The sequence below is a fragment of the Polyodon spathula genome, chromosome 4 (genome assembly GCF_017654505.1).
Source record: "Polyodon spathula isolate WHYD16114869_AA chromosome 4, ASM1765450v1, whole genome shotgun sequence".
NCBI lineage: Eukaryota > Metazoa > Chordata > Actinopteri > Acipenseriformes > Polyodontidae > Polyodon > Polyodon spathula.
This window is the reverse complement of record NC_054537.1, coordinates 32,644,946-32,658,035: the sequence shown is the minus strand read 5'-3', so window position 1 is coordinate 32,658,035 and position 13,090 is coordinate 32,644,946.

Below are 13,090 nucleotides of genomic sequence, written 5' to 3'. Positions count from 1 at the left end.
TGGAAGTTCAATAAGTAAATACAGCCATTGTTTAAAAAGGACAATCCTCATCAACAACCAATACACAAAAGAATGTTGCAATACATGTCTATGGATGGCAGAGTGAAAAACGTGCTTAGAAATGAACGTACAACAATTCATAATTGAATAAAGGTCAGCCAAAATATTTTTTTTCTACAGCTCTATTATTATCTTAAATTACTTATTACATATAGAATCAATTTAAACAAATGCTTTTGACCAGTTTTCAATCAGTTTCGGGATTTCAAAGCAAAGGCTGGGCCACTTCTGACTCACAAACTCAGGTCAAGACTGGAGATCAAAAGAGAACGATTTTGTATAGCTTGACTTCAATATTTACGTCTTGCTTGAAGACTCACACAATCATTACAACTGACTTCGTCGCATCCTCTCAGTTTATGTAGTTACAATGTTTGAAAACTAATAAGCTTACTAGGCAATAATAAAAACAGGCTAAAGACTGCTTATAACGTGTTTTAAGTACACTACAATAAGTAAAAAGAAATGTGTGGCATTAGCTTAGTTTTATATGAATGATATGCCTTTGCAACATTTTATCTAGAATAATAATTAATTTCAGCAAGCTAGCATCTTAGTTAAACATCCTGACTGGATCCTGTACTAACACATTTAGCAAAAATACATTCTGTGCTAATTGTTCAGAAATACATGTCCAGATTGCAGCAGTCAACTGGCGATACTGCAGTTGCGAGCAGCATCATGTTTTAGCAGTTATCAAAAAGTTTGTTTAGATAGTAATTGCTAAGCACAAACTTATTTTAGCACTTCACAGAAAGTTCAATTAGTTATTCTCAGAAAAGCTGTAATTTGGAAAGTACAAGAAGTCACTTAAAGACTTCTTGCCTTTGCTAAAAGACTGCCAAAAGGTTCAGGGTGTGTGGTTATAAAACTGTTTAGCTGCAGGCAAGCAAGCTCTTCTCTTTGGGGTAAAGCTGGATCTCTTTCTTTCTGTCTTTGACTGAGGTCCATTGTCAAGGCAGAATCCTTACTTCAGATCTTCAGACAAAGATCCTACCTGAACACCTGTGCTTATTTTGTATGTTTTCCACATCAGGCCAGGCCTAAGGATCTTAACTAACCTAGTGGCAATACAATAGAAACATACAAACCGACTGCAAAACAAAATATTTTTTCTTCCTGTTCTAAATTATGGTGATATTTAAAATATTAATAAATAAGAGCTTATTGAAAATTTTAGACATGCTAATTCACTCAGTTGTATTTTAAATGTCCACCTACTGGAATTTGTTAAGGTAGGGATATAATGCTGGTCATAAAGCTGTGTGTTTTGAACACAGATCAGGTGTTGCTAAATTTAAAATAAACTTGAATGGTTTAACATTATTCTTAATATATAGCAAAATGAATAAATCAAGAAAGTCAGTCACACTGTAAATCTTTTTTTTTTTTTGACAAAATGTTTGGCTTTTCTTCCAGCAGGCCTCCTACTGAAACTAATTAACCTTCGCTGAAGACTGGCTTAAACCACAAAAGCAAACATTACTGCATCTTTAAAGATGAGGTTGGGTTTGTTTTGGTGCTTCAGCAAATTGGTTTTGTGCACCTTCTAAAGTTTTTGTTTGCTTCCCTGCCAGACACTATTTAAATATCTTGCTATTTCTGTGTAGGTTTGTTTTCCTTCTCTAGATTATCAAATCAAAACAAACTTTTTGGCCATTTTTGTCAATTTGTCCCTTGGCACCCATACTTTTCTTTAAAATTACCACCAGAATTTATACAGCAGAGTACTGCACATAGGTACTACAAAGGACACAACATTCAAGCACTGGTGTACACTATGCTCTATGAAAAAACTCTGTCCAAAAGTGATGCAATTGCAATTTTTGCTTGTTGGGTGGCACTATGTCCTAATTATAATCCTAATTAAAATTCTAAATTGATTGTCATTTCAGATACACCATTCAGACTTAGTACAAATCCTTGGGGATTAAATTGTATATCTAAACAATATATAGTGAGAACCACATATTTCTTGATATTCAATTTAGCCTTGATATTCTCTTTATGTCTGGAAGGCGATAAACATGCTCCCTATCATTGATGTCACAGTGGTCAACAGTGTTGTTTTGAGCTTTCATCAACATGGACAGTACAGGACCTGTACTGTTTGTTCTCCTCCTGAAGACAGCACGTTGATTCTTGTTGGGTCAAGAACGTTGTCAAGTTATTGCATAAACTTTAGCACACTCTTCAAACTCCCAGATTAAAGGTAACAAACTCTGGATTGACAAGTCTGAAAAATTCTAAAAGTAGCACAGGATTCTTCAGGCAATGCAAACTAACAGACTTTATGAAAGGTGAGTCAATGCAAGGTTTATATGAGATATTAATGACATGCAACCTATCAAGGCACCACTGGGATTATTTTGACCCTGGCCTGCAAGTCCCTGACCAGCAAATAAGAGATTTCATGGATAGCTACTGCCTGCAGCCACAATAATTTCACAGTGGAGACTTTGACAAATGGCAAATAGGCTACTGTGAGAGAGCAAGACTATTGATAATCTCTACAAACATAAGTACATAACTCAATAGGAAGGCCACTGCTTCTGCACTTTCCTCTTATTCCCACTGGCAAAAGCAGTGTACATTAATACAAGGCAAATTAATGCTATCTGTCCAATTAAGGGACATGTGCTAGCCCTGACAAATTACAAAGACGACTTCCAAAGACTCTCTAGAGCACTAGGAAAACACCTCCTGGCTATGTAAACAATAACTAGGTAATGAAGAGAAAACAAAGTAGATCTTTTTAAATCACTATGTTTAACTCCTTCGCCAACCGATTTTGTTTTTTTGTTTTTTTTTGGGCTCTTCAATACGCTAGAAGACAGCAAAACAGGTATTCGTGGTTACTGGTGCATAAACACTGGTCAGAACAAGAGTTTATATAATGACATCTTAAGTGAAATATTCTCCAGGGAAGTGACCTTAAATGAAACTACCAGAGGGTGAGATCAACTTGTCCATTTCCACATACTTATTTTTTCCATGTGTATCAAATCTTATATAGAATAATTTATTAATTTTTGCTACTTTTAATGTAATTTTCTTAGTCTATTTTTTTTAATGCAAGCACCCACTTTAAATAACATCAGTGTTCAGAATGTTGTTTTGCATTAAAAGATGGTGGGCACTATTTAGCAACGTTTGCAAACCCTTAAGCTTTGCCCACCTATGTGATTTAACAACTGTATTTTAGCGCCAACCAGGCAATTCAGCGTAACCGCTGGACGTGGGCTGAACTTTAGGGGAGTGTTCTCATTTACATACAACTGTAGCGATTTAGCGAACGATCAACAGCGCTAAAGTTTGAGTTTAATGATATTTCTTAAGCTTTCACTCTCCCCCACACTTCATTAAATGTATGTATCTAACTATATACTTGTGTCACAAGTTACGTTTAGTTTGATTTTTATTTAAATTTATTTAATTTTAAGGTGTACCCTCAGGAGAATGTTTTGCCCTGGTGTCATGTGGCTCGATCTCCTCCCTTTTATCCCTGGTGGCCCTGATCTCTGCAGAAGGTGATTTATGTTGCTGGCCGGCATCTATTGGATATTCAAGAAATTTAAATCATACAAGATAGCAATGTCATCATCATTATTATCATAATTACCTGGAATTTGTGTTTTCTCAACACCTTCCAGTGCTTCCTCAAAACTCACATGTTCAGACTGTACTTGTACACCCTGCAAATCCTCGAACTTTCAGACTGCTGTACTCATCTGCTTGGCTGCTGGCCCAATTTGTTTATATGGTTATTGTCTTTTTGCACTTAATTTACTGTATTTTATCATTGTTCCCGGTACTATGTAAGTTATTACAATGTATATTAGTGTAACACATTCTATTTGTAAACCTTGTAAGTTGCCATGGATAAAGACGTCAGCCAAATTAATAAATAATAACACAAATTATGAATTTAAGTGAATTTTGTAGATGTATTATACATGTTGCAATAAAAGTTATGTTTGTAATCAAATATCAGGCTGGCTTTTCCCTCGTGAATTAGATTTCAGTCCCATCAAGGGAAATAATTACTACTCTTAATATATTCTTTAAGCAACAGTTACATTTTCAGATCATACCACATACCACTTACTGCAGCTGCCATGGTGATCCAGCTCTGCTTTGCCTGCTCAGGAAATTGTGCCCTTGAGCTGTAAATTGTTTTTTCGTGCCTCCATCTCTTGGAGAATAACGTAGCCTTGCTTGAGGGGCTCGGTCATCCTCCTCACTTGGGCTGCCAGACATTTTAAATTTTTTTGCACTTTTGTCTCCTTCCTTTTTTTGGTTTCAAAATGCCCTCCTGTGGCAAAGTGGTTTGTAGTGCACAAGTGCAGTGGTGATACGGTGCTCAGGAATGATAGACACAGTACAGTTCACGGTGAAAAAGCACCTCTTTATTTGCTGACAAATAATAATACCTGGCTCTACACAATGATGTGTATCGCTCAGGCAAACCATGGGGTTCAGTCCCGAAATAATAAGACACACACAAATACAACATTGTCACAAGTCCAGAGTGAGTGCTTTTAGTGAAAGTGGTGATTTACAGGTTTTTTCATGTACATGGTGAAGTGTAGTCCGGGTTTAATTACTGGTGGTTTAGCTACAGCTCCCAGAGGTTAGCCTTCTATAATGATAAGTACAGAGAGTTAGAAACAAACAAAATACTTAACACTCACGATACGCTTATCACAGTCCATTTCCTTTCCGTCATTCTCATAACCACATCAAAGGAACAGATTACATTGTCACATCCCCAATTATACCCTTAGTCACACCCCCTGCAATAGCTAGTTCAGTTACATCTCCTCCAATCCATGGCTGACACATCACATACTGCTTTAGGGCGATGACTTTGGGCATTGTGACTCCGCCCCCTTCCTGGAAGGCTGGCTTCCGACTGACCCTGGAATGAACTGCCAGACTGACCAGTACGAGAATCTCTGTTCCTGTTTTGCAGCGCCCTCACAGGTCAAGAGGGAGATTGTTGACTAGGATTCATTCACTCTCTGTCACACCTCCGTTCTCTATCACAGACATATATGTGCTCTTAAAGGGAATATTGAATCCTTATTAATTGTAATCTTACTCTCCCCCACTATGCTTTGATTGGCTGGGCGCATGATTCTCTACTTGATGTTTGTTAGCCCACGCATGAGACACGACTTCTAAATCATGCTTTCATGCGGTGGTTCGCATCGCGGTGGTTCGCTGGTGGTTTGGCTGCACACATATTTGCTCAATAGGGCTCGATATTATTTAAAGAGAGTGCTCCCATTAAAAAATGGAAGAAATAGGATAAATGAAAAAAAATTACAATGTGGCAAAAGACAAATACATTTCTGCAAATATAGTATATAAATGATAGTTCAATTAAATGTAATACAACTTGTTATAAATATTACATTTTTGGACATCACTTGTAGGAAACAACATTTGTTTGAAAAGGAAATCTGATTAAAATAGACACACATGCATGGTTGATAGTTTCCACTGAGACTACTTTAGAGATGTTTGGATGTGCATGCTCCATTGATACTTTCAATTACTGAGCTTAATGTAAGCTATCCTCCTGCTTGATGTGGGTCTGTCATCCAGTTTTATAACAGATTTGAATCACTGATTCCATTTTACTTTATTATCCCAGCCCTACAGTGAAAAGGCCATTAACATATACAAGATAGCTGCTGTTATAACATGTCCCAGGACAGACGATTTACTTGGTAAATCCGTTTAAAGGTTACAGTCTGGAAGCAATAAGCACTGGAGGAGTTCAATGTGCACGTATCAGTACACTATACAATCACGTAACTGTGGTGATCAAAGCTTTATTGCTGGAGGTGGAAATTGCAACAAACAGTGGCACAGAACACAGTCAAAAGAGCTCTTCGACCAAGAAACCCAGGTCCATTGACTGTGAGTAATTCCACTATACTAATACTACAACATCTGACAAGCACCCCATCAATTATTCAAAACATTTTGTGTGTGTGATGTCCTGTCGTTGACTGACTCTATAGTCACACATAGTATTCTATCGAGCGTATGTCCCGTTCCTATATTATGTAGCCATTGTTTTGTTATGGCCGCCCTTTGTTGGTTTAAAGGCTTAGGCACACAAAAATAATTATTGTTACTGTTTTTCCTTTTTTATTTTTGCACCTGAACGCTTTACATTCTAACATAATTCACCCTGCCGGTGTTCACTGGTGTGGGCGGCTGTCAATGATATGATGTAACAACGGCACCAGAAAGGTTCCAATATGGACGCAACCTGAATTTGCAGCTGACCCAGAAAGCTGACAAAAAATGGAAATACTGGCAAAACGCTTTACTTTTTAACTAAATTGACGCAGCCAGACACATTTGTTATGTATACAGAGCATTTAGAGAGCCTTGTTATTTTGAGTACAGTTCCCCTTTAAATTCAGCTATTTGTTAAGATGGTAGAAAATTTTATAAAAACATTTCACAACACAAACCTTGTTTGCCCATCTCTACAAAATTAGTACCAATCAATAACAATCCAACACTGTGATTTAATATAGCCTGTTGTGATCAAACCAAAAAAAAAAACCGCTCATCTTGTAGCTGTGATTAGTTGTCTTGCCTTTCTTTAATCACTTTGATATTACAAAAAAGTGTCACTTAAATATACGTTAAAAAAAAAAAAAAAAAAAAAAAAAAAAAAACTTTTACAGTACAACTTGGTAGTTAGCAATGAATTTGTACAAGTACTCCATCCATAAACTAAAGTATCTAAACATAAGACAAACTTTAAAAATGCAGGCACACACACAATCTATTGTATGCGTGATTATTCTGACTTATTCTGGATTTGCTGACATAATTTGGTATTACTGTAAGCAATGAAGGAAGACAAGCTTGATGGATCGAACTACATAAATAACACTTGATGAAAAATGCTGTGCTTGATCTTTACCTCAGAACTATAATGAATCAGGAAAATGAAAACTGAGCTGAAAGATTGAGCTATCCATTAGTTGGCTCTGACATCTGACAAAACACCAAGCAAAGGTCAATAAAAAAATGTATAATCATCATCACAGACTGTACTCATTGTAATTTGACTTTAAGTTTTAAATGGATATGGTGTTTTCTGCCTCACTTTGGTCACAGTAGTAACCCTTATAATTAATCAATTTGAAAACACATTGTTAATCTTGCAATAATGATAACAAGAAATGACAATATTAATATAGTTTTGGAATTTGTGCTCCAGTTGAGGAATATACATATTCAGATATGTTTCCATCACTCAGGGCAAATGGCAAATCATTTTTCTGGTTACAGATACATTTTTATATTCAAAAATACATTTGCATAAAATGAACTTAGGAAAGTGTATGTATTGTAATTATTGTCAGTACCTCGATGTTCCACAGTATTACTGTATTTGCTTAGATGCACATAAATTATGCACTGTGCTACTTTTCTTGTCTACAGAACCCAGGAGTCCAAATGCACTGTGATCAGTTCAAGAAGAAATGCATTTTGTTCTCTAGCCCAGGTTTAAATCCTTGTCCCAGTTACTTTAATGTATAAGCATAACTCTGTGTATTGTGACTTAAACTCTGAATAAAAAGTGAAAATGTGTATTCTAAAGGCTCTTACTGTCATAGTACATGTGAAGACAGAGGGTTATTTTCTGATTATGATTTATTATTAAAAATTATGGAGAAAGACTAAAGCCCAGTATTAAGGCCTACATCATCATGGTTTACCGCCAAGTCCAAATTCTTGCTCTTTTAATTCAACATAATTAACTTCGTCTAATCCAGCACAATATGTAGGTCTTAAATGATGTGGGATTAGACAATTCAGTTTTACAGAAAATGGTCTGTAATAGTTGGTTGAACCAGAAAGCATCAAAAATATTAGGTCAGTAGTCAAGGTCAAATTGATAAGCAAATATCAAGTCAGTAGTTTACATAAACTTGCAGAAGGATTTTTGGCAAATGTGCGTTCGGTCTTTATAAAATTATAAACCAGTAGGATTAGTGAGCCAATTTAAATTAAACAGATGGACAGATAAAAAATATGTCACTGTGTGTGCACATCACAATCTTCTCACCCGAAAAGCAAACAAAAAATAGTGGTAAGATAAATAAATGAAAAGACATGCACAGGACAAATATAACATTGCAATAATTAAGGGAGCTTACTGGATTACCCATTTATGAAAAAACACCCAATTTGGCTGCAGCTGTACTTCTCAGTTGGCCTTTTCCCACCCACAAAATAACCATCTTAATCTATTCCTATTGCTGTAATATCCATTGTATCCAAATTAAGTTTTGCCCATCGCCATTTGTCTCATAATAAAAGCCTGTCTAATTTGGTAATGTCATCCTTACTTCGAAAGGCACAATACTTTTTGAACAAAATTGATGGTCTTTTTTGTCTATTGCAACATATCCATGACAACATCTGCTTCAGCTGGATGTTTGCATGGCAGTGTTATCCAGGTCTTCAATATCAACAGACTGCTTTTATACAAGTATCTATTTTTCCAGATGTTGTGACCATAATCCTTTGACTAACACCAGTTGAATGCAACACCGGCATCTGTCTTAAAAAACCTTGAAACCTTCATTGTCCCCTGTTTAACAACAAAATCCACAATAAACCAAGCTGTTTTTCTTTTTTATACTATGGCAGTTATTTATTGTAAAGAGGTGATATTCCGTCATTGTAGATAATAAATTAAAGCCCATCACACAACTGCCTAGAACTGAGATGCAGTTTGATTAATACTAATAAATCAGCTGGAGCAACTGATACAGCTGTTATGGTAAATGTTGTCTCCCATGTCAGATAAATACTGTAGTAATAATACTTATACTTGTACTTGTAATAAAAAATGTAATATGTATGTGTATATATATATATATATATATATATATATATATATATATATATATATATACAGTGCCTTGCAAAAGTATTCAGACCCCTGACCAATTCTCTCATATTACTAAATTATAAATGGTACATTGAAATTTCGTTCTGTTCGATATTTTATTTTAAAACACTTAAACTCAAAATCAATTATTGTAAGATGACATTGGTTTTATGTTGGGAAATATTTTTAAGAAAAATAAAAAACTGAAATATCTTGCTTGCATAAGTATTCAACCCCCACACATTAATATTTGGTAGAGCCACCTTTCGCTGCAATAACAGCTTTAAGTCTTTTGGGGTAAGTATGTACCAGCTTTGCATACAGTGTCAGAGTGATTTTGGCCCATTCTTCTTGGCAGATTTGCTCCATGTTGTTCAGGTTGGTTGGATGACGCTTGTGGACCGCAATTTTCAAATAGTGCCACAGATTCTCAATGGGATTTAGATCAGGACTTTGACTGGGCCACTGTAGGACATTCACCTTTTTGTTCTTGAGCCACTCCAATGTTGCTTCGGCCTTGTGCTTGGGATTATTGTCCAGCTAAAAGGTAAATTTCCTCCCAAGCTTCAGTTTTTTAGCAGACTGAAGCAGATTCTCTTGCAGTATTTTCCTGTATTTTGCTCCATCCATTTTTCCTTCAATTGTAACAAGATGCCCAGTCCCTGCTGGTGAGAAGTATCCCCACAGCATGATGCTGCCACCACCATACTTCACTGTAGGGATGGTGTGTCTTGAGGCATGGGCAGAGTTAGGTTTGCGTCACACATAGCGCTTTGAGTTTTGGCCAAAAAAGCTCCATCTTGGTCTCATCTGAGCACAAAACCTTTTGGTACTGGTATGGTACTTTTTGAGTAACAGCTTTTTTCTTGCCACCCTCCCATACAGGCCAGTGTTATGCAGAGCTCTTGATATGATTGAATGGTGCACCATTACTCCACTCCCAGCCACTGAACTCTGTAGCTCCTTCAAAGTGATTGTTGACCTCTCTGTGGCTTCTCTCACAAGTCTCCTTGTTTGAGCGCTGAGTTTTGAGGGACGGCCTTTTCTTGGCAGTGCCTGGGTGGTGTGATGCAGCTTCCATTTCCTGATTATTGATTCAACTGTGCTCACTGGGATATCCAAACACTTGGATATTATTTTGTACCCTTTCCCTAATCTATGCATTTGTATTACTTTATCTCTAACTTCTGTAGAATGCTCTTTGGTCTTAATTTTCCTTCAGATTCACAGCCTTACCAATGATCCTTCAACAGTGGGGATTTTATCCAGAAAATGTGACAGCAACTTTAATGGTTCACAGGTGGAGGCTAAGGTAAGGTAATTGTGTCCTCGTTATGGCAATTTTTTTCATCGGTGCAAACTGGGAGATTCCACAGCACAGGGGTTGAATACTTATGCAAGCAAGATATTTAAGTTTTTTTATTTTTCTTAAAAATATTTCCCAACATAAAACCAATGTCACCTTACAATAATTGATTCTGAGTTTCAGTGTTTAAAAATAAAATATCAAACAGAACGCAATTTCAATGTACCATTTGTAATTCGGTAATGTGAGAAAATTGATCAGGGGTCTGAATACTTTTGCAAGCCACTGTATGTGTGTGTGTGTGTGTGTGTGTATATATATATATATATATATATATATATATATATATATATATATATATACAGTCAAACCCATTTACAACGTACCTGGGATTTAACGTACACACTGATATAAAGAACCAGTATCATGGAACTGAATAAAATAGTATTAAATCCTTTTTAAATTTTCCTTTCAGTACGTACTCTGATAGTGCATACTTCCTGTTATTACGCACGCACCATGATGGCACTCAGTGGTCTGTGCTGCGCATATTGCATACTCGTAGGCCAACTTCTTGCTGTTTGAACTTGACCTTGTCTTGATTACTATAATTTTTGCAGTATTATCATGGCCTGCGCTAAATGATCGTCAATTTCACTTAAGGACAAACTGTACATTATTGGAAAAATCTTAAAGGGATGAAAGCAGTCAGAATTATTTTGTCAAAGAGCTCAGGTTTAAAAAGCAGCAGGCGCTGATTAAGTCATTAAGGCCCTGTCCACTTTGGAGCAAAAAAAAATATAGACATCTGAGTTCAAAACCGATTTACCAGAACCGTGGCTCAACAGTGTTAACGTGCCTAAGTTGCTTTAATGAACTGGGTTAGTTTAACCCAGCTGTTGTTGAAAAATCACTTCATGGGTGACTGTATCCCAGAAACCACTGTAATGTATACATATTCTTTCTTTTTTTTCCCCCTGTTAAATTTATTTTCATTGAACATTTATTTCATTTCATTGAACAGAGGAGCTACAAAAAAGGGCCTAAGTACAGTAATCAAAAGGGGAATAAAAAGCCCAGGCCATAGTAAACAAATTAGATGGGCATTTGGACAAAGGGGAAATCTGGGGCAGATAAGACATTCTTTAATTTAATTAAAAGTCAAAATAAATACCTTTAACTTGCTAATATGTGATGTGTTTTAAGATAATTTAAAAAGTGTTTTTGACACATTAAATTATGTGTACTACAATGCATTAGCATATCTGACTGCCAATGGAATACGACAAGAACAAATCCTCCTGTATTTTAATTGGGGCTTGTCTTTTTTTTTATTTTCGTCTCATGTAACCAGGGGGATTATGGCAACGTACTACCACAAAGCACTAGGGGATATCAGAGGATACTTTGTAACCAGACTCGAACACGGTTCACTTCCAGATTACAGTTAAACCAATTTATCTAACTCAATTATGCCAACAACCTAGTTCGAGACTACCTCCTGAGTAGGTTTCAGTTGTTGCACTCAGTTATGAACCGTGTTTAGTGTGGATGCAAATTGATTCAAGCACTTTTAAACAGGTTTTGAAACTTTTGAAAACGCTAATGTGGCCAGGGCCTAAAAGACTTCTTAAAATAGCATACAAGCAATGATTACTATACTGTACCTGAACTGTAAGGTAATGTTTACTGACTTGTATATTATTTTTATTATTATCAGTTTTATTATTTCCACAATTTAGTATTACTTTACTATATTTTTTTTTTATTAATTTGTTTATTTTACTAATTACAGTACAGTATTATTCAATACATTAATTACATGTTTTTTGTTATTTTTTCTAATTCATTTAGCTGACGATATTTATCCAAGGCAATATAGAATTACTGTATTAAATAATTAATACAGTACGTTACATACTGTATAGTAATACACAGTACTAGTTATGTTACATTGTTTTATATTATTTCTTCTGTAATAAACCTTTATACTACATACATTGTGTATGTAAATTAATCTATTAGTACTGTCCTAGGTTTTGATTTTTGTGCTGATTTGGCAGGTATGTGCATGTACCTGGTTATTACATACCTCGGTTATAACATACCATTTATTTATATATATATATATATATATATATATATATATATATATATATATATATATACATACACAGTACTGTGCAAAAGTTTTAGACAGGTGTGAAAAATGTTGTAAAGTAAGAATGCTTTCAAAAATAGTCATGTTAATAGTTTAGTATTTATCAATTAACTAAATGCAAAGTGAGTGAACAGAAGAAAAATCTAAATCAAATCCATATTTCCAGGTAGGTTGGCAGGTAGGTTGGCGCAAACATCTTGGAGAACTAACCACAGTTCTTCTGTGGATTTAGGCAGCCTCAGTTGCTTCTCTCTCTTCATGTAAGACAGACTCGATGATGTTGAGATCAGGGCTCTGTGAGGGCCATACCATCACTTCCAGGACTCTTTGTTCTTCTTTACGCTGAAGATAGTTAATGACTTTCGCTTGGGGTCGTTGTCATGCTGCAGAGTAAATTTGGGGCCAATCAGATGCCTCCCTGATGGTATTGCATGAGGGATAAGTATCTGCCTGTACTTCTCAGAGATTGAGGTGTTTTTTACTTGCCATTTTCTGGCACTTAGGACAGGACTCACAGAAATCCGCCACCTCATGCCACACCCCTGGCCAAAAAAACTGAAAAGGGTTCTGTCTCGTGTCTTGTCTGGTGGGTATGCCAAATGACCCTGTATAACAGGCCATT